Source organism: Trachypithecus francoisi, unplaced genomic scaffold (genome assembly GCF_009764315.1).
Source record: "Trachypithecus francoisi isolate TF-2019V2 unplaced genomic scaffold, Tfra_2.0 Lachesis_group10, whole genome shotgun sequence".
Taxonomy (NCBI): Eukaryota; Metazoa; Chordata; class Mammalia; order Primates; family Cercopithecidae; genus Trachypithecus; species Trachypithecus francoisi.
Genome location: NW_022681455.1, coordinates 16240228 through 16262471, shown reverse-complemented (window position 1 = coordinate 16262471; position 22244 = coordinate 16240228). Strand labels below are relative to the sequence as shown.

Here is a 22244-nt window from a genome sequence, read left to right as displayed (position 1 = left end):
TGAAGGAAATGAGAAGAAGCAAAATCTAGATGGAATGAGTGTCTATCAGAGAGGGTGGAACCTGTGCTGCCTTTATTATTTTTTATATGAACATATATTTTTATTTAGAATGCAGGATTAATGGCATGATAATAAACTGTCACTCGCAGGTCTGTCCTGAGAAACACATAATCCTCAAAACATGTTATTTTTCACGAGTAATTTACACATAGCGGTATTATTATTTAATGCAAGTGTCAAAAGACGACATTTAGATTCTCCTGCTTGGGGCATTTAGTAACATCAAAATGATTTATAGTCAGACAGAAGAAAGCAATTCTAAAGCAGTTTCTTTTTCTTCCCTGCCAGTCCCTTTGCAGTAAGATCCATCTTCTTACATGAGGAATCATTAATAGAGAGAGCTTCAACAAATGTCCAGGTCTTATTCTTGAATACAACAGAGAATGAGTAGAATGATGACTGGGAATACCACAGGAGTCACTATCAGAGATAACCCCGGTGGACACAGACTCTCCCTATGGGGTTCCAAGCCGGATGTCTCTGAGGTGGTTGGAGATGGCTCTTGCAGTGGACATTGCCCTGGATGGTTTTCAAGCCTTGATGACAGCAGCACCATGTCGCTGCACAGTCGTGAATTCTCCCTGGGGCCAGCTGTCATGTTTTAGAGCTCCGTAAACAACTTCCTTTCCTTGCAACTTCACCTTGGCTTGGTTGACATACGGATACTGAGTCAAGGAATGGTTTCCCCAGATGTGTAACATTCTTTGCACTGTCGGCAGTCACACCAGGTTTAAGAGTAATTTGAGCTTGAGTTTGGTTGTGATCCAAACAAGTCAAGCAACTGAAGCTCTCCTTGAAGCTGGATGGAGCCAATTTGGAGGCAGTCAGGCAGTTGATACTGGCTTTGTTTCCCATAGCAATAACTTTAATGAACTTCTTGTCATATTTCTCCAAGGCTGCACCCTGCCATTTGAAGATTTTTACATTTTCAGTAGATCTTTCCTCCATACACCTTTCTTTCTTGGCACAGAGTCCAAGAGAATGGCCACATCCAGGTCTTTGAAAGCAACTTCTTTATTTGTTTGGATGATATCTTTCAGGAGGAGAAGGGCACAGTCTTGCTGTTCCATTAGGACACTGTTCAGGACAACAAGCACAGGGGTGATATCCAATGGCACAAGAATGATAGGCTAATCTTTACCCAAGACAGATGCATTTATAATACTGTTTAGCAGTGAATATATGATTTGACCAGCTGCCCTAGTCACAAGGACTGGGATTGGTTCAAACAACGGGGAACTGTGTGACAATTTTAGCACTTGCAAAGTGAGCCTCAGGGAGTCAGGTTACCTCTACTGCACAACTGACTTGTGACCGCCTTTAGCACCATATATTTATATTTCGTTTCGGTTTGCCTTTTTGAATACCCAGTGCTCAGAAAAGTAGCTGGCACATACAAAAAGCTGCAAAAATATTCGTACAGCAGGTAAATGATACACCATAAATAATAAAAATGATTCCATTTCATAGGCACATGAGTAAATTCAACTTACATCAAAAACAAATGTGACTTGTGGCAGATGCTGAATATAACTTGAAGATTGGTATTACAGCTACTGTGATACAACAGGTTAGAATATTTTTATTGTACCATACTTAGGTATGTTGGAATGGTAAGTAAATAGTTGGCATTGCTGCTTTTGTTTGGTTAAGCTAAAACAAGAGAGGGAAAACATGCACGCAAACACACACACACACACACCCCTGAAAAACATCTGGTGTGTGGAATTGGGGAAGGAGAATTCCTAGTTCTCTGAATCTAGACTTGCTTAGAGCAGTCTTCTTCAATACGAGACTGTCATCATAATATTGAGACTGTAGGGAAACTTCTCAGGACAGAAGTTCCCAGAAAACTTAAGTAAAAATCATTTTTCAAGTTTAGGACCAGTAAAAGATAATCTGGCTTATGGCTGGGCACGGTGGCTCACGACTGTAATCCTAACACTTTGGGAGGCCAAGGCAGGTGGATCACCTGAGATCGGGAGTTCGAGACCAACCTGGCCAACATGGAGAAACCCCGTGTCTACTAAAAAGAATGCAAAATTATCTGGGCTTGGTGGCCTATGCCTCTCCAACTACTCAGGAGTCTGAGGCAGGAGAATTGCCCGAACCCGGGAGGCGGAGGTTGCGGTGAGCCGAGATCTTGCCATTGCACTCCAGACTGGGCAACAAGAGCGAAATTCTGTCTCAAAAAAAAAAAAAAAGAGCTGGTTTACTGAAGTCTGAAATGAGACCGGTAGGAGAGACTTAAGAAAAGTATTTTAAGTCTTGATTTGAATATATCTTGTGGTTTTATAACTTTTTCCCATTAAAACTTTTTTAATAAATATTACATAGTTTGCCTTATATTTTTAAAGCATTATTGAGGTGGAATATGGTACTTTAACTTGTGATGATAATTAGCATGGTCTTTATATATATACAAATATATTTGCATATGTGCATAAACATACATGCGCATACTTTCATCTCCCATTACTGGTTAAAAATGGTTACTTTCTACTAGCTTAGGTAAAATACAAAATTTATTTGTAAATTGTGGAGAGACTAAAACAACCCACTTTAGAGGGGTGACGTTAACCCATTTTCATGCAGGCAAACTCAACTCTGCTTCACACTTGTGGCCTCGTGGCTGACACAATCTTTAACAACATTTTAATGTTCAAGAATAAAAGGAAGAAGAAGAAACAGTCTTGTGAAAGACACCAGTAATGTGATGAAACACTTAAGAGTTCTGCATTTCTGCATAAGTCACTATCCCTCTAAAATATTTCTGTGGAACTTCTCCTAGGCAAATATTGACTCAACACATAAAGGGACCTCAAGCATGTTTCTAGATATAGGATTTGAAAATGAATGCTAAACAATTTTTCTGGCCTATAGTATGATGAGATATTCCTAGAGTTTTAGAGATGAGTCAGTTCTTAAGAGACTCAGATGTAATTTTTCACTGTGCAGACTGGGAAAGTAGGCCCAGAGATTTTAAGGCATTTGCCTAAGATCACACAACAAGTTCTGGGCCAGTGGAAGAACCCATATCTGCTACTCCTAGAATTCTCTCCAGGTTATCCTACTGCTTCCTTCAATCTCCAGAGAAGGGATTCAGGTATTAGGCACCCACTATATATATAATATATATAATATATTATGTATATATAATTTATATAGATAGATAGATATTAATACAGCAGGCGTGTCCAGGCTTTTTGCTTCCCCGGTCCACACTGGACAACGAATTGTCTTGGGCCACACATAAAATACAGCAACACTAATGATAGCTGATGAGCGAAAAAAAAAAAAAATTGCAAAAAACATATCATAATGTTTTAAGAAAGTTTACAAATTTGTGTTTGGCCACATTCAAAACCATCCTTAGCAGCATGTGACCTGTGGGCCGTGAGTTGGACAAGCTTGATATTCAATAATCTAGAAGCTTCTAAATTAATACAGGTTTGATCAGGAAGTGATTTTATGCCTCTTAGGCTGAAGTGGGTGAGTCTTGGCTGTATGATGCTGCTTTTAGGTTGTACTCAAGAATGAAAAGCTGGGGAAACTATACCCTCATTTGGTTTTGCCATGAAACCCAGTAATCTTGGAATGTCCATTGAAACTCTGGAAACTTTGGATATTAACTCTGTGAGAATCCTAGCACTTTTGGGGTATTTTTTCTCAAATAACACTGCTTTGTAACAAGCCTGCCTTCCTTTGGTCTGCAGACTACCCTGAGCCAGCTGGTGAGCCTAAAATATCACGCTGGCCCATCCAACTCAAATTTAGGGCAGCAGTTTGAATTTAGTTGCAAGTAATACATTAAAACCTGAAGAATGTTTTTAGTGTATAGCTATATATTTTGAAAAAACTGGAGGATTGCTTGTGCTTGGGGATTCTCAATGACACGTGACTCCAAAAATAGAGAGAACATGGTGGCCATCTCTCCAGGGCTGACTGAGGTGACAACCCAGTTGGAGTTGCTGCTGAGAGGTACCCGCCCAGATTTGTGGTAGTGCAGCTTGTCCCCTAGATCTGCCTGCAGGTTTTGTGGATATGCCCCCAACCTCTCGCATGCTCAGCACTCCTCCAGGAGCAGTGAAACACAGAATCTCTAGTCATTTTTTGCTAGCAATCTAATGGAAGGTGGCATTTAAGTTTACTGTGTTTCACTCGTACCTCATGAGTACCAGCCCACCTTAGCAGCATAGCAGAAGGTATACCTACTCTTGGCTCTACCCCCAAAATGAGAAAATCCATCTTTAATTAAACAGGTACAGTCTAAGTGGTTCATAAATAAACCTCTGGCATCATGTTGGGATCAACCCCCTGTTCCTGCCCTCACTCCTCCTATCTCCACCAAATCAGGCTCGTACTTTCCCAACAAATGATTGCCGTAATACAATACTTCATTAATCCGATGTTCTTAACCAGAGGAAGCAGTAAGACAGAAATTAGAATGAAGGGTCTTGTTTCTTTAGGGAACAACTAACCAGTTTTCAGGACACAATAAGAGTATGTTCTTATTGAGTTTTCTTACCAGGACTCAAAGAAGTCTACAAAATTCTATCATTGTTGCTGCCCTCCACCACACCGTCCCCCTTGCTGCCTTGCATTACCAAATATTCTAATTAATTTAAGGAAATTAATGTCTACAGATGCTAGAATTAACAGTGGCCAGAATGAAGGGAAAAATCTCTTGTTAGCTCCTATTGTGTCAATCACTGTTATTAATTTAGCAGTAATAAAACTCAGCCCCAGTTGGAGAACCGTGACCCTCACCATCTGGTATGGTAATTCACAAAACCTCTAGCTGGGACGCTCCCAGCATCCAGGGGTTGAAATAGGATCATGCTGGGATCAGATCCCTTGGCCCACGCTGCAGAGACCCAGGGCCAAAAGTGAAGGAAAACACCGAACATCAGAATGATGCCATCCCCTGGGTAGCAAGTAGTTTATCATGTGCTTTCCCAGACATCTGGCAGAGCATCTGTGGGGTGGAGGTCAGTAGAACCATGGACCATCAAGTCTGTTATTTTCCATTTACAAAATGGAAAAGAAAAATGGAAATGACCATGCGGTATGCTTCTGTGATCTGGATACTTGTACCACAAGTACTATTTGGCATTTTATGGCTGCCAAAGAAAGATAATCTGCCACTCATTCAGTCCCACAGTAGAAAGCATTCTCTTGGTGAATAAAATAAATGGAAAGAATTCATCCTTATATATCACACGTTAGGTTGAAGTCAATGATGAATTAACATAGCTAAAACTCACCTTGGAAGGCTTCCCCCTCATTAGCTACCACTTAACTATCTATCTATATTTATTTGTTACAACAAGTATATATGTTTTGGTAAACTTCTCAGTGCCTAGGTTTTATTTATTTATTTATTTATTATTTGAGACGGAGTCTTTCTCTGTCACCCAGGCTGGAGTGCAGTGGTGCCATCTTGGCTCACTGCAACCTCTGCCTCCCGGATTCAAGTGATTCTCCTGCCTCAGCCTCCTGTGTAGCTGGGATTACAGGCACGCACCACCATGCCCTGTTAATGTTTGTATTTTTAGTAGAGGCGGGGTTTCACCATGTTGGCCAGGCTGGTCTTGAACTCCTGACCTCAAGTGATCCACCTGCCTCAGTCTCCCAAAGTGCTGAGATTATAGGTGTGAGCCACCGCACCTGGTCGTGCCTAAGTTCTAAATGTTTATTTAAAGATCTTTATATTCTCTACATGCTAAATTTTAGTCAATTCTACCTTAGGATAAAACCGTAAATTTCAGTAATATATCAGACTAAACAAGGAAACAACTCAGTTTAAAGACAACAGTTCCAGTCTTACTTTGAAATAATATTTTTTAAGGGGGAAATATTTTGTGCTTCTAGATGTTTTATTATTTGTTCTTATAAAAATCATAGTTTCATTTTCTTATAAGTTTTATCATACAAAAACAATAACAGCAAGAATAGACTAGCTTCCTGTATAACTAAAATAACGTGGATTTCATATTCTTCCTTTGGGCATTTCATTTTGGCGTAAAAATAGAATATATCTAACAATCTAAAGTAAGTTAAAATTGCTACATTTTCCATTGATATAATTTCTTTGTGCTTGGAATCCATGTTGGTACTTGCCTTTTAAGATAATAGCCTTATTACTATTATCTTAAAGATCTCTGAGTGGTAGAGAAAACTAAATAAGATAATCCTTTGAATAAGCTAAGTATAGCAACATCCAAACTCAACTTTTAACTCTCATAGTTGTAGTTAACAAGTCTCAACAAAACCTTTGGCTCTCTTGTTCCCCCATGCTATATCTACGGCAAGGAAGACCTTTAACCTACCAGACTTTACACACCTGTTGGTCTTTTGTTGGTCTTTGAGTCTGACCTTAGAAGCGAGCTTGATCTGTAGCTGTGCTGCCTGGCAGATTTAATCCTCTGCAGGCTGACTTCATTCTTGTGCTTTATATCAGATGTTATCTGACTGGGTTCAACGATTAGAGAAAGTGCATTGTTTATGTCTTCATTTGGTCCGAATGTTTTGGTGTGAATGTGACCCCTCTTGAGGGCTCTGAACAATTTAAAAGAGCCCAGCAAGATACGAATGGGAAATGTAAGTGCATTGCTGTTTCCAGAAAACCTGTGCTTTATCACCTTTTATTCTCACCTCATAATTACAAAGAAAGGCTGAGTAAAGCAGTAATAGTTCAACAAGTCAGTAACGCAGACACCACGGCCTACTTCCCTTTGATTATCTGTAAAAAAGCATCATGTTAACAACAATGAAAATGGGTGTCTAAGATGAATTTGGGAAGGTGAGCCCCCTTATTTTCATATCTTTTAAGACAACTTGTCAGTGAGGGTAATTGCCACAGGCTTTGGGGTCATTGCTGATCCTGACAAAATTTAAACAGCTGCTGCAAGCACCTGTTCTTTATCCCAGGCCCTCACAATTGCTCGCAATGTGCTCACAATTCAGAATAAAAAAACTTTATTAAAACAATTTGATTACTTTTAAATGATGTTTTATTCATGCATGCAAATAATTTTTTAAGTTTCATGTCATGTATGTCTTTCTTTCCACATAGGCGAGCCTAACGACCAAAGAGAAAATATAGGAATTGAAGTGTGGCAATGTATACTAACCTTGCAGTGCTGATGAACACCACCAACTCTTACCCATTCCGACCTCAAGCTGATTATTAATGCAGATAGTTAAGCAGATTTTGAGAAAGATCTCGTATGATTGAGTCCTAGAACTTCTTGCTAGCTGCATGGGGCAGTGTTGGAAGTAGAGAGCATATTTCTTGGAGAAAAATTTCTATGTCCCTGCCACTATCCCTCAGTGCAGGAGGTGAGACAGAGCACAAAGGGAAGAAGATATGGAGACAGCCGTGGACAACACCAGGTTCCTCTCTGAAACTTGTCAAGGAAAAAAGAGGGAAGTGAGCTTTCATCCAAGATGCTTCCAGGCGCTGCTCTAGTTTCAACGGGTAAGTGGCCCAAGTGATGCTTAGTGCAGGTTAACTGGCCTTAGATTCTCTCTGGGAAATGCTTTCTTGTCCCTGCTACACCTTTGCCAAGGCAATGGGTGAAAGGGATTCCAGGGCACCGTGGAAATCAAACACCACAAAGAGAAAGAATGGCTGCTTCTTTGCTGTCCTTTGTGTTATGGTTTGAGTGATGGTCCCCAAAGATATGTTGAAGTCCTAACTCCCAGACCCATGAGTGTGACCTTTTTTGGAAAGTCTTTGCAGATGTAATCAGGTTAAGATGAGTTCATGTATTAGTACATTCTCATGCTGCTAACAAAGGCATACCCTGGACTGGGTAATTTATCAAGGAAAGAGGTTTAATTGACTCACAGTTCTGCATGGCTGGGGAAGCCTCAGAAAACTTACAATCACAGCAGAAGGGGAAGCAAACGTGTCCCTCTTCACATGACAGCAGCAAGGAGAAGTGCAGAGCGAAGCTGGGGAAAGCTCCAAATAAAACCATTAGATCTCATGAGAACTCACTCACTATCACGAGAACAGCATGGAGGTAGCTGCCCCCATGATTCAATCACCACCCACTGGGCCCTTCCTGTAACAGTCCCACTGGGGATTATGGGAACTACAGTTCAACACGAGATTTGGGTGGGGACACAGCCAAATCATATCCATTCACAACAGATTAGAATGTGAGACTGAATTCAATGACAGATGTTCTTAAAAGAGAGAAAGGAGACACAGTCATGCACAAGGAAGAAGACCATGTGAAGACAGATGCAGAGACTGGGGTGATGCAGCTACATACCTACCAAGGAATGCCATGGACTGCCAACAGCCCCCAGAAGGTGGGTGAGAAGGAAGCAGATTCTCCCTCAGAATCTCTAGTAGGAACCAACCCTGCCAACAGCTTCATTTCAGACTTCTTGCCCCCAGGACTGTGAGAGACTGTTTCTGTTGTTTTAAGCCACACAGTTTGTGGTGCTTTGCTATTGCATCCCCAGCAAATGGATACACCCTGCCATGCAGCAAGACAGTAACCATGCTCTGCTTCCTCCCTGTCCTTCCCAGAATAGAGACTGGGAGACAGTGGACAATGGTAGATCCCTGTGATGCTTACTGATTGAAGAGTGGAGTTTGGCCTCTAAAGTCTCTCTTTGATGGACACAAACCACTGCCACAATAGTAGACCCACCATTCCTTGAGTGTGTGCCACATGCCAGGCTTTGGTGTCACATGTGACTGAAGACAACAACCCTGTGGGGTTGCCCAAATCTCACAGAAGAGGAAGTCCAGGCTCAGATTCGGTCACTTGCCCAGGTCACAGAGCTAGAAGATGGAGAAGCTCAGATAGGGATTCCAACTCCACACCTCCACAAAAGACTACTGTCTTCTTCTTCTTCCTCCTTTTTTTTTTTTTTTTTTTTTTTTTGAGACAAGGTCTGCCTCTCTCACCCAGGCTGGAGTGCAATGACACAAACTTGGTTCACTGCAACCTCTGCCTCCCGGGCTTAAGCCATCCTCCCACATCAGCCTCCTGAGTTGCTGGGATTTCAGGCATGCACGACCCTTCCTGGCTAATTGTTGTGTATCTTTTTTTAGAGACGGGGTTTCACTTTTCTGCTCAGGCTGGTCTCGAACTCCTGAGCTCAAGTGATGCACCCACCTCAGCCTCCCAAAATGCTGGGATTACAGGCATGAGCCACTGTGCCAGGTCCAAAACTACTGTCTTCTTAGCAATTGTATTAAAATATTTGATGCCTTGTCACATAGTGGCACAAGGAGTTGTTTTCTGAAGAGGGTGGCAACCTTTTCCTTAAGTGTCTGGAATTTAACCCAATGATCCATAAAAATGTTTGCCTCAATTCCATTTTTAGGCTATTGCAGAGAAAATGGAAAGGTAGTAAAGGAAACTAGTTGTTGAATTGGGAAAAGCAATAAAGAGGACTCAGAGAGTGGTGGTGACATTTTTACATTTCTTTATTTGGGTGACATTTTAAATCGCATTCAATACATTTTCTGTGAAATGTGAATGATTTAGCTGTAGCACTTAAAACTAATGAACCAAGAGGCTATTTAGTCAATGAATAAGTGGAGAATAAATAAGACTAAATCCACATTGAACGTTTTAGAGTCTCAGCCTTTGTTGTAAATGATCTTGTTTTTCTTTCCAAGCCCCTAGTCTGTCTTGTAAGAACAATCAACTTGACCCACCTCAAAAGGTATGATTTTGACTCGCAAGACTGCCAAATAAAGCCAAGATAAAAGCCGTATGTAGAGATACGAAGATTGTAAATCTTTGGGCTTAAAGGGGCATCTATTCCTGCACAGTGTGAACCAGTCCATTCACAATATGTCAGCCTCAAACATATATTTTGAAATCAAAGGTAATAAACAACCTCTGAGTGTCCATGCATATGCATGTGGCACTCCTTGCATATTTAATTAACCATGCACGTATGCCTTGCACAGAAGCTATAGATGTGCCTTCGCTTGTATCTGAACTGTCCCTAATCCAAACAAAGCTGTGAGATAGGTGGAAGCTCAGGACTGTGGGGAAGCCTTGAGCTCCTCTGAGGAGTCTGTCTTTGGCTTCACTGCACCTCAGGCTGAACATATTTTCTGGAAGGAATTATGTGGTTTGTTAGCACCGTCATTCTGAGTACCATCTAGAATACTCACGTGTCAGAGTCCGTGGACTGTCTCCCAACCCCCCAGTTCACTTCCTCTTTGTCCTGGGTATAATACTGGACTACCTTTCCCAGTCTCCTTTGCAATTAGGTGTGGCCATGCAACTGAGTTCTAACCCACGGAATGTGAGTGGAAGTGATATGAGCCATTCTGGGCCACAGTTTTTAAGAAGTAGATGTTTCTCCTCCATGTTGTTTTATTTTTTGGCAGATGAATCTAGTTCGAGAGAAGGCCCTAGAGGATGGTGCATCAGAATGTGCAAGGAGCCTGGGTCTCTGAGTCACCAAGTGGAGGAGAACCACTTATCAATCAGGTGCAGACAGTTAAGTGAACAGTGAGCAAGGAACAGACTTCCCTTGTGTTAAGCCATTGAGATTTGGGGACGATTTTAAATGTACTTTTTAATCATAATCTAGTTATTCAAAGTGTAGTTCACGAATTGGTGCTGATTCGTGAACAATTTATTACTAGTCCACAATGAGAGAAGCATAGTTTCGAGAGTACAGCATTAAGAAGCTTTTATAATAATTTGATACTACCATTATACCTAAGTGTCATGAGTGGATTCATCTCGTTGAGCAGGGTATAACCGGGTTGAGTACTGATGAACTCCTGTAGTGAGTTGCATATGGCACGAGTGACATACTACTCATGGACAGTGAGTGTGATCACAAATTGAAAGTAAAAGTTCCCTATAACTGTGTGAGAAGCACTAGTCTGGCCTACTATAATGAATACAAGCCAGCCACTGAGACTGCTGCAGGTATCTCAACTTTCTGCCTTTACCTATGGTACCATCCATCTACGGCTAGAGACCTGCTGATGCTACCCCCAAATATTTACTGAATACACGTTCTCCCCATCCCACTGCCTCAGCCTTTGCTTGGGCTCCACCCTCTGTCACAAGGATTATTGCCGATTAACTCTCTGCTGCTTCTCCTTCTCATCCAACCCCAAGACTGTCACCAGACTGATCCCTCTAAATGAAAATCTGACCGGAGCATATCCTACAAGCAACCCTTCCACAGCTTCCATTGCTTCAAAAATAACTTTGACTTCCAATTGGATATTATCTGAAATTTTAGCGTCATCTATTGCTGCTTTCTCCCTTGCAAACTGTGCTCCAGTGACAGTTGAAATTTCCTGAGTGTGCCATGCTGAATCACGTCTCTGTGCACTTGGGCTTGTTCTTGTCTCTGCCTAGAATCTTCCTTCTTTCCCTCTAAAACCCAATGAAAGACATCTTCATTCTTTAATGCCAGCTGAAGTCCCCAGAGATCTCCTTTGAGTAATTTCTCCCAAGTAGAATTAAGCCATCTTTTCTCTGTACTTCTCTTACATCTCCTTCCATTATTTTGCTTATCATATAGTACTTACTTTAATTTTTCCTTATCTCACCCCACAAAGCCTTATTTATATGGCGCTGGGCATGGGGTCTGGCCCAACAAAAGGCAGTCTTTCAGTGTTGAATGAAGGAATGAATGAATGAGTAAATGCAGGCAATAATAAACAACTTAACTCATCAACTGGCTTTGCTCTTGCCCTCACTCTTGCCATTTAAGTAAGCAAGGGTCTGTCTCATATTAACTTTCTTCTAATTTGTAATGTAAATGGAAAAACACAGGTAGGTGTTGTTAAAGTAAGAGACTTGAAAAAAGAATGGTAACTGGACTCAGCAGCTCTTCATAACACTTTTGTTCATACTTCCATGCTTTGGATGTATGAAGGCGTTAAGTAAGCTTTTTAAATCTTCTGAAGGTCTGTGTTAGCACATACTCCTGCTACTAGTGAATTTCTTTTTAATATGGCTTTTGCCATGCCCTTAAAAAAAAATCTACATTCCGGAAGAAATGAGTTGGACATCCACCAGCCTGGTGACAGCTCCCTCTGAATTCATAACATGTAATTTTTCCAAGTGTTCTATTTTGAGTACAACCTAAGCCCTCCTCCTCACCACCTTTCTGGAAATTGTTTTGCAGTCTACAAAGAAAATAATCCTTGGACTCAAAAGTTAATAAGCATACAATACAAACTCTAGTACATATTTTGAGACCAGATTCAAACATACTTTTTTTTTTTTTTTTTGAGATGGAGTCTCACTCTATCACCCAGGCTGGAGTGCTGTTGTGTCATCTTGGCTCACTGTAACCTACGCTTCCTGAGTTCAAGCGATTGTTGTGCCTCAGGCTCCTGAGTAGCTGGGACCACATGTGAGCACCCCCATGCCTATCTAATTTTTATATTTTTAGTAGAGATGGAGTTTTACCATATTGGCCAGGCTGGTCTAGAACTCCTGACCTCAAGTGATCCACCTGCCTCAGCTCCAAAAAGTGCTGGGATTACAGGCATGAGCCACTGTGCCGGCCTCAAACGTACATTTTGAAATCAAAGGTAATAAACAAAGTGAGGTTCGTGTCTGAAAAGAGATTCAGATATACATTTTAGAAGAAAGGGAGTCATGGTATTTGTTGAACAAAGGGCCTATGCCCTTGAGGGAGTAAAATATCAGAAATATTTTTGTTAACTGTGTTTTAAATATTTACAATATATGATATGTGTTATCAAGTTGTTTTGATTACAGAGGGACTGGTTTCCCTCTTCATCGCCCTGACCCTCAGATGTACAAATGCATATACTTAGTGTGGTCATCAGGCTATGATTATACCTTGCCAAGGATTTTCATTATTTACCATCAATGAAAGAGACACCTAAGCGGGGTGGACAAGGAGAGAAGAGGGGAAGGAGGGCCTTCTTCACAGGGAGCAGCAAACTATAACTGTAAGCAAAGGGAAGACTATTTATTGCACACTGCAATGGGAACCAGTCTGGTGGTTTTCAAATTCCTGCCAATACTCCTGATGCTGTCCGCCCAGTTCTTCCATACTTTGTTGTGGTCTTGATTCAGTCACTTGTGCATGCCACTTACTCTCTTAGGCTGACGTTGCCAGCAGGCTTTGGAAGCTGTGGTTCCCTCCAGACTTTCTGAGGTCTTAAATGGTATTCAAAATTTGCAGAATAGTCAGCCCCTTTTTGTTTTTGTTTTTAAGGGTACAATAAAAAAAACATTTTAATAAAGTTATTTTTCACTCATCCCAGTGTCAATATCTGAAGTGTGGAATATTATAAATCCAGTTGATATTGACCTCACAGATGAAAGCAAACATTCTAAGTACATATGCTATACTTTTAGTAGTTTGTCAACCTTTTAATGGAAGCATATGTATCAGTTTATCTTCCTGACTTGAGAATAAAAGCCTGTTTATACCAAGGGCTGGATTATTCGGGTTTTTTTTTTTTTTTTGAACATTTTAGAATACCAGCCTCATTATGTTTTGATGGTAGCTTGGATGTGCTGTGGCTTGGTAACTGAAGGTCTTTGGAAGTAGTACAGGGCCAAATTACACTGAACACATCTTTCTCTGAGGATGGTCAAGAGAGTTTCATAGGGCAGAGTCCACTGGGACCGTGGTGGTCTTTCTGGTGAATCCATGCAGCCGCTCACTTGCCTGGTATAGATATGTTTATGACAGTCCAGTTTTGCTCTGGCAGCCCACACTTTTGCCAAGAAGGGGCTTGGAATAGAAGTGATTGTTGATGATAGCAATCTCTGTGCTAGGGGATGGAAGAAGACAGCTGGAAAGAGTTGAAATCTCCTTGAATTTTCTTCAAATTTTGGAATATTTGTATTATACATAATGAGATATCTTGGGGTTGGGACCCAAATCTAAACACAGAATTTATTTATGTTTCATACAGACCTCATACACATAGCCTGAAGGTAGTTTTATATAACATCATTCATGATTTTGCATATGAAAGAAGTTTATGTTTTGACTGCAACCTGTCCCAGGAGGTCAGGTGTGGAATTTCCCACTTGTGGTGTCATGTTAGTGCTCACAAAGTTTCAGATTTTGGAGCATTTTGGATTTCAGATTTTTGGATTAGGGATGTTCAACCTATAATGGCCTGTTTTGTTACAATTGACTAATAGAGATTTAGGTGGGGCGATACCTGGAGTTTCTTCTGTGACTCCAAGGTGGGTGTTTAACATATTAACAGTTGTTTTATCAATGGCTCCTTAAATTCAAGAGAGGAATGGTCACCTGCCCCATCACCAAGATTCAAGTTGAACACACGACCTGGTCTTCTGTCTACCACCAGAAGCCTGCAGCTCCTGCTCCAGTTGGTAAGTCCCTGAGACATATACCTGTCATCTTCTAACTCTACACCTTTGAACTTGATGGGATTCTAAGAAATGCCATTTTTAAAGATCTTTTGGGGCCGGGCGTGGTGACTCACACCTGTAATCCTGGCACTTTGGGAGGCCGAGGCAGATGGATCGCCTGAGGTCAGGAGCTCGAGACCAGCCTGGCCAACATGGTGAAACTGTCTCTACTAAAAATACAAAAAAAAAAAAAATTAGCTGGACATGGTGACAGGCGCCTGTAATCCCAGCTACTCAGGAAGCTAAGGCAGAAGAATTGCTTGAACCTGGGAAGTAGAGGTTGCAGTGAGCCGAGATCATGCCACTTCATGCCAGCCTGGGCAACGAAAGCAAAACTTCATCTCAAAGAAAAGAAGAAAGATCTTTTGGTGGGGAATTCAAGAATTTTTCTTAAAGTAAACCATACTCTCTGTCTTTTAACTCTCTCTCTCTCTTCTTCTTCTTCTTCTTCTTTTTTTTTTTTTTGGATACAGAGTCTTGCTCTGTTGCCCAGGCTGGAGTGCAATGGCATGGTCTCAGCTCACTGCAACCTCTACCTCCTGGGTTCAAGCAATTCTCCTGCCTCAGTCTCCTGAGTAGCTGAGATTACAGGCATGCACCACCTCGCCTGGCTAATTTTTGTTTTTGTTTTGGTAGAGATGGGGTTTCGCCTTGTTGGTCAGGCTTATCTCAAACTTCTGACCTCAGGTGATCCACCTGCCTTGGCCTCCCAAAGTGTTGGGATTACAGGTGTGAGCCTCAGCGCCTGGCCCTTAACTCTCTATCTTTTTATATTCAGAGCTCCACATCTTTCAGTAATATAAATACTGCTCATTCCGCATCAGGGCTCACTTTCCTTCCTTCTCTTTCGAGGTTTTAGGGTTACCTTTGAGTTACCTGTGGTCAGCCGAGAAGAAATGAACAATTTATTCTATTCTGAAAGAGCAACATGCATTGAAATTCTGGACCCCGCAAATGATATTTTGCAGCTTGTTCTCCCAATCCCAAGCTCAGAAACAGCTTTCCATTGAGCTCATACAGACCTCGTCTCCTACTGTAAGAGGGCGGGAGTAGGGCTGGGGGTGTTGGTAAGTAGTGACTCTTTCCACCAAGGTGCCAGGCACTGTTGTTTATTAATAGCTATGTGGTAAAAAAGCATGACTTAAAAGCTAGGAGAACAAGAACAAAAATTTCTCTGCTCAATCAAAGAGTGTGTTACTGTACAACCAGTGTAGCTGCAGATGGTCCCTAATTCATAAAATGATTGTGTTTTAGAAAACTCAACATATACACATGTGTCAGTAAATTGGTTTGTCTGAGGCTTCCAGTGGCTTTCTCTCATGAAAAAGGATGAAAGGGAACCTATGGAAGCTTACTGAATCCATAATAATATTAGCTAGCAATAGTTAACACTTAATCTCTTACTCCCTGCAAGGTACAACAACTATTATTATTAGCTGTTATTATCACCCCTATATTGCAGAGATAAGACCAGCGTTCCAGGGATTAGGCAACTGAAGGTCACAGAGCCAGTAGTAAGTAGAGACTCAAATCTGGTAGGCTCTTTGCCATTCTTCTCTATTTACTGCTGGCATAACAGGGTGAAAAGGACAAGGAACACTGGCCTGAAACTGGCCTCAAACGTTGGTTTCCTGCAGGAGGGAGACTGACCACTTTGGAAAAACAAAGCAAGAGAGGAAGTGATTTTTATTTCCTGCCCTTATGTGTACAGTAGGCCTTCAGCGAATATCTGAAGAAGTCAACTCCAGTTTTGTGCCTCTTCCTCTCTCCCAGGCAACCTCTAGCGTCAGCAAACCTAGATGACTTCTGGTCCCTGCCACAAGCAGCTCAACCACCGCAATCACCAGGCTGCCTGCCTTACCATCAAGTCCCACTCCTAATCCTATGGAAACAACCAGGCCATTAATTCACTCAGTTCATATTTATTATACTACATGTCTACTGTGTGCTTTGTTAATTCCTGGGAATGCAGCAATAAACAAGAGACCTTGTTTCTACCCTCACTAAGCAAGAAAACAAAGATATACATAGGAATTACCATCTGTATTTTGTTCAAGAAGAGAAAGCAAACCTGGATGTTCAATAAAAAGGTTAAAATTAAGATCAGCTAAATGATGAGGGATTCATATTATAGAATATAATGCACCCATTGAAATGATTATATGGGTTATACAGAAAAACTTACTGCCATGGAAATACATCTACATTCTATGAACTGAAAATAGTTAATACAAATAGTGTATTTGGGGTAAAAATATGACAAGACATAGATAAGCACTAACAACAACAACAACAAAAAATAAACTAAAAGGGGTCTCGGCCGGGCGCGGTGGCTCAAGCCTGTAATCCCAGCACTTTGGGAGGCCGAGACGGGTGGATCACGAGGTCAGGAGATCGAGACCATCCTGGTCTACACGGTGAAACCCCGTCTCTACTAAAAATACAAAAACTAGCCGGGCGAGATGGCAGGCGCCTGTAGTCCCAACTACTCGGGAGGCTGAGGCAGGAGAATGGCGTAAACCCGGGAGGCGGAGCTTGCAGTGAGCCGAGATCGCGCCACTGCACTCCAGCCTGGGCGACAGAGCGAGACTCCGTCTCAAAAAAAATAAAAAAAAATAAAAAATAAAAATAAAAGGGGTCTCACTATGCTGCCCAGGCTGGTCTTGAACTCCTGGCTCAAGCAATCCACTTGCTTTGGTCTCCCAAAATGCTGGGATTACAGGCATGAACCACCATGCCCGGCTGAATTTTTTCCTTATATGGCTTTGCCTTACTTGAGGTGAAAACTTTATGGTGTCATTCTACTGATAAGTCTCTTGAGTCAGAAGCACCATTTCACTGATAGGTTTACACTTACCAGTTTTTCCTTCTTTCATTAGTATAATAAGCAAGTCAATCATTTGAATGTAATTAAATAACGATATTCAACAGGAATATTAGTTTGAGTGACATGTAATAACAACATTCAACAGGAATATTAGTTTGAATGACGTGTAACGTTTTAGGTCACCAACAGTTATTAATGACAATTTCTTTTTCTTCTTTTTCTTTTAGCCTTTAGGATTCAAATAAGAAAGTCGGCTGGGCGCGGTGGCTCAAGCCTGTAATCCCAGCACTTTGGGAGGCCTAGACGGGTGGATCACGAGGTCAGGAGATCGAGACCATCCTGGCTAACACGGTGAAACCCCGTCTCTACTAAAAATACAAAAACTAGCCGGGGGAGGTGGCGGGCGCCTGTAGTCCCAGCTACTCGGGAGGCTGAGGCAGGAGAATGGCGTAAACCTGGGAGACGGAGCTTGCAGTGAGCTGAGATCCGGCCACTGCACTCCAGTCCGGGCGACAGAGCGAGACTCCGCCTCAAAAAAAAAAAAAAAAAAAAAAAAAAAAGAAAGTCTACCTTTGCCAGAAAGCAGGGACAATGCAACCTTCTTCAAGGCCAGCCCTGGGCAGATTCTTTAGACCTGGGGTCAAACTGTAAAATGAACAATTATCTTTCCTGCTGGCCAGGCACCCCCTGACGTCCTGCCCTACCCTGATCTCTGAGCATGTCACCTGCCCTGGACACACTGCTTTGGTAAAAGAAGCACCTCATTGTTATCAACACCCACCAGACAGCACTGCAAGCTGGTTTTCCATTCATTTCAGACTATTCTCCGTATCTGTCCCGTTGAGGTAGACTTATTTCTGTTCTAATGAAATTGATTCAGAAACGAATTTTTAAAATTCTGGGGGGATTAATAACTTACTTCTCTTGAACAAAGTTTTGATCCCAGTTTTTATTTATCTGTGTAAAGCAAATAATTGCAGTACAGATCTGTAGAACTGCTTCTGTTTGCTCCAAGTATCTGGCCAGAGTTTGTCTAGTGCCTGTTAAGTAGCCAAGGAGGGAAATCTTCTCAAGCAGGTAGGCATAGAAGCCAGCTGAAATGGCTGAGGAATGCTCTGCTAAATCCATGCAGGGCCCTTTGTGCCAGGCCCTTGGTCACTCATCTGGTGCCCATCTCAGTCTCACACCTGGCCTATGGCATCTCCAAAGCCTCTGATGGGGCTTTGGGTGCCTCATTGCCGGGTCAGTCAGAGCGATCGTGTTGCCTGCTCATGACGTTGCCTCCAGGTTCTCAAACAACCTAGGATCCCAGTTAGTGAGCGAGCACATCCAGGACTGGCCTCTGCCAATTCCCAACATGCAGGATCCAGTATAGTTAGATAGTTATTACACATTTATGATGCTATTTTCACTCGAGTTATCTTGAACATTGGCTTGTTCATGAGTTATTTTGCAAATGCAGAATGAACCTCAGTGTACATATCAATGTGCATGATACGAAAGCAATACAATATAGTTCAGAAACAACCACCATACAAAGATACTAGCATCAAGACATTTTCTTCTCTGATTATATAGTGATTGACAGCTCCTGAGATCAACAGACCCAATTTGTAATTCTCATAAAAATTACGCATACACACACACACACCCTATCTGGTTTTACTTGTTTGTCTAGTTTTGGGAAGAATTTTAGATAAAGGAAAACTTTATTCTAACAGTCCACATTTGCCCATATAAGTTTCTATGTCTTATTTGGGAAAAATTGCCATTTCCAAAAATAAGTACAAGGGAGACTGACATAAATTTCCAAATACCTCCATGAATATCTTCTATTCCATGTAAAGTAATTTTGAGCTCTTCCCTGGCAGCAAGTTATTATGTATAAGAAGAAGACACACTGTTTATAATGTATTTTCCACCAAAGAGCTGAAAGCAGTTTACAGGCATGACCTCATTTGGTTTTATAACAGTCTATAAGACTGAAACAGACTGTATTTTTTTTTATATGTTTAGGTAACAGATATTGAAGTCATCAAATTGACACCCCCACACCAAGTCACTATATTACATACTACATTGGAAACAAGAATCTCTGTATGACTCCAAACGTCTGAGTTTATGTTAGCTAGCCAAGATTGCAAGTGGCTGAACATCAAACTACAGCAACAGCCAACTTAAATTACAACACACCAGTGTAAATAAAGAGGCCATGAGTAATATGCTTTGTACAGCAAACCCTTACACTCAGTTTGAGAGGATCACTACATTCTGCTGCATTCAAGGATACTGATCTTGTTTGGCTATCCCCCCAGTATCTCATGTTGAATTGTAATCCCCAGTGTTCGATGTGAGGCCTGGTGGGAGGTGTTTGGGTCATCAGGGCAGATCCTTCATGCCTTGGTGCTGTCCTCTTGTTAGTGAGTGAATCCTTGCGAGATCTGGTTGTTGTCAACTATGGCACCTCCTCCTACCACTGGCTCTCTTCTCCTTGCTCTTGCTTTCGCCATATGAAGTCCCTATTCCCCTTTATCTTCCACCATGATTTTTAAGCTTCCTGAGGCCTCCCTAGAAGCAGATGCCGGTGCCACACTTCCTGTACACCCTGCAGACTCGTCATCAGTCCAATCTCTTTTTTTTTCTTTTGAAATAGAGTTTTGCTCCTGTTGCCCAGACTGGAGTGCAATGACGTATCCCGGCTCACCACAACCTCCACCTCTCGAGTTCAAATGATTCTCTTGCCTCAGCCTCCCAAGTAGCTGGGATTATAGGCATGTGCCATCATGGCCAGCTAATTTTGCATTTTTAGTAGAGACAGGGTTTCTCCATTTTGGTCAGGCTGGTCTTGAACTCCCGACCTCAGGTGATCCACCCGTCTCAGCATCCCAAAGTGCTGGGATTATAGGTGTGAGCCACCGCGCCCGGCCTAAACCTCTTTTCTTATAAGTTACCCAGCTCAGGTATTTCTTTACAGCAATGCAAGAATGGCCCAACATAGATTTATAGAAAAACGTTGACATTATAAAGTAATTCCTTATCTCATGAAAGGGAGGACTACTGATTACAACCACAGAGGTGAAGGTATTAATATCTGCTTTTCCTGTTTAGTGATCCTTCATATTTTGTAAGTACTTATTGAGTATCCACCACTATATCTCCTCCTGTGCCTGACTACAGAGCTGACATTACACCGGATGGCAGTACAGAAAAATGTGAACTCCCTCTGGGTGTTACAGATTGACTAGATGATAGAGTCCTGGTAGTATTCAAAGGGTTTTCCCACTAGCATATGCAAACCCTATCTGCATGTGGATTACATTCAAATGTGTCCAATGCACCATCTTCATTGTACCCTGTGGCTGTGGAGCATGGTGGTCATGGGCACTGATTCTAATGACAGACTGCCTGGGTTCAAATTCCAGCTCCATGGCTTACCAAATGTGGGGCTTTCAGCAAGTTACTTAAAGTCAATTTTTTCATCTGCAAAGTGGGGCTTTGCAGATGCAAAAACTATCTACCTACCTTTTTTTTTTTCTTAACCTACCTCAGAAGATAAATATGAGTTATTAAGTGTAAAGTGCTTACAATATAATACCTCACACACAATAAGTGCTATGTGAGTGTTGGCCATATTGTTCTACTCCCCCAGAGGATCCAATGCAAAAACACAGTGGAGTCAAGAGGCTGTTGAGAGATGCATAGCGAGACTGCAGAGAAGACAATAAATGCATGTGACAAAAATGTGATAAAAATAACGAAGAAGTTTTTATCATTTTTTAAGGCAATGAAAATTAGGAATGAGTTCTTCAAAGCAATGAAAATCTCAACTGAAGCTGATGAGCTTTTCCCCATAACCTAAGTAGAAAAGAGAGTCTGAACCTGGTATGAAAAGGTACATGGCCGGGCGCGGTGGCTCAAGCCTGTAATCCCAGCACTTTGGGAGGCCGAGACGGGTGGATCACGAGGTCAGGAGATCGAGACCATCCTGGCTAACACGGTGAAACCCCGTCTCTACTAAAAAAAATACAAAAAACAGACGGGCGAGGTGGCGGGTGCCTGTAGTCCCAGCTACTCGGGAGGCTGAGGCAGGACAATGGTGTAAACCCGGGAGGCGGAGCTTGCAGTGAGCTGAGATCCGGCCACTGCACTCCAGCCTGGGCGATAGAGCGAGACTCCGTCTCAAAAAAAAAAAAAAAAAAAGAAAGAAAAGGTACATATGCATAGATAGATAATAGTGTTTTGCACTAAAAAAGCATTTTAATAACTTAATCACCTTAGACCAGTCATTTAAAAAATTTATGTTTCTTTTTCCTCATCAGCTCAACAGAAGGTTTCTACATATTTGAAGCTGAGGAGAGAGCTTGGAGATCTTTCACACAAGAAGTAATCAATATAAATTTGATGCACGCATGAATGCATAGATTCATGTATACTCGTATTTAAAAGAAACAACCTTCTGGCATGTACTACATTCATTTTATTTCATTTCAGCCTACACTTATGAAATGGCTGTACCTCTCCAGGTGTTGGGTAAGATGGAGGGAAGACAAAGACGAGTGTGCCAAACTCCGTGGCCTTACGGAATTCACAGTCCAAAGGAAAAGGTAACACCTGAAGTACATTAATCCTTGTGCACTAACCAGAGACAAAGTACAGGACTGCGAGAGATAGGGCTTCTGTTAAAGACACGGCCCAAACTGAATCAAAATTCAGTTTGATTTTCCTCATGGTAGAGTGCAGAGGACGGGGACAAGGGCCAGAGGAATAGGATGCAGAGAAGCCCCACTAGGTGGGCATTCCCTGAGCCTGAAGAAGGTTAAATGAATTCTCTCAGCAGGCCCGCTACACGCACTCAGTGACCACTGTACTTACCACTGTGTGCAGTTCACAGTGGAGAAATTGGCAACTCAGAAAGGGAAAAATCTCTTGGCCCTGGTCAAGTAGCTAGTGACAGGCAGATC

General features: G+C 41.8%; 1 pseudogene; it reads right to left on the bottom strand.

The window, feature by feature from the left end:
- Positions 1-298: 298 nt before the first annotated feature.
- On the bottom strand, positions 299-7233 carry LOC117088306 (annotated as a pseudogene).
- Positions 7234-22244: the final 15011 nt, after the last annotated feature.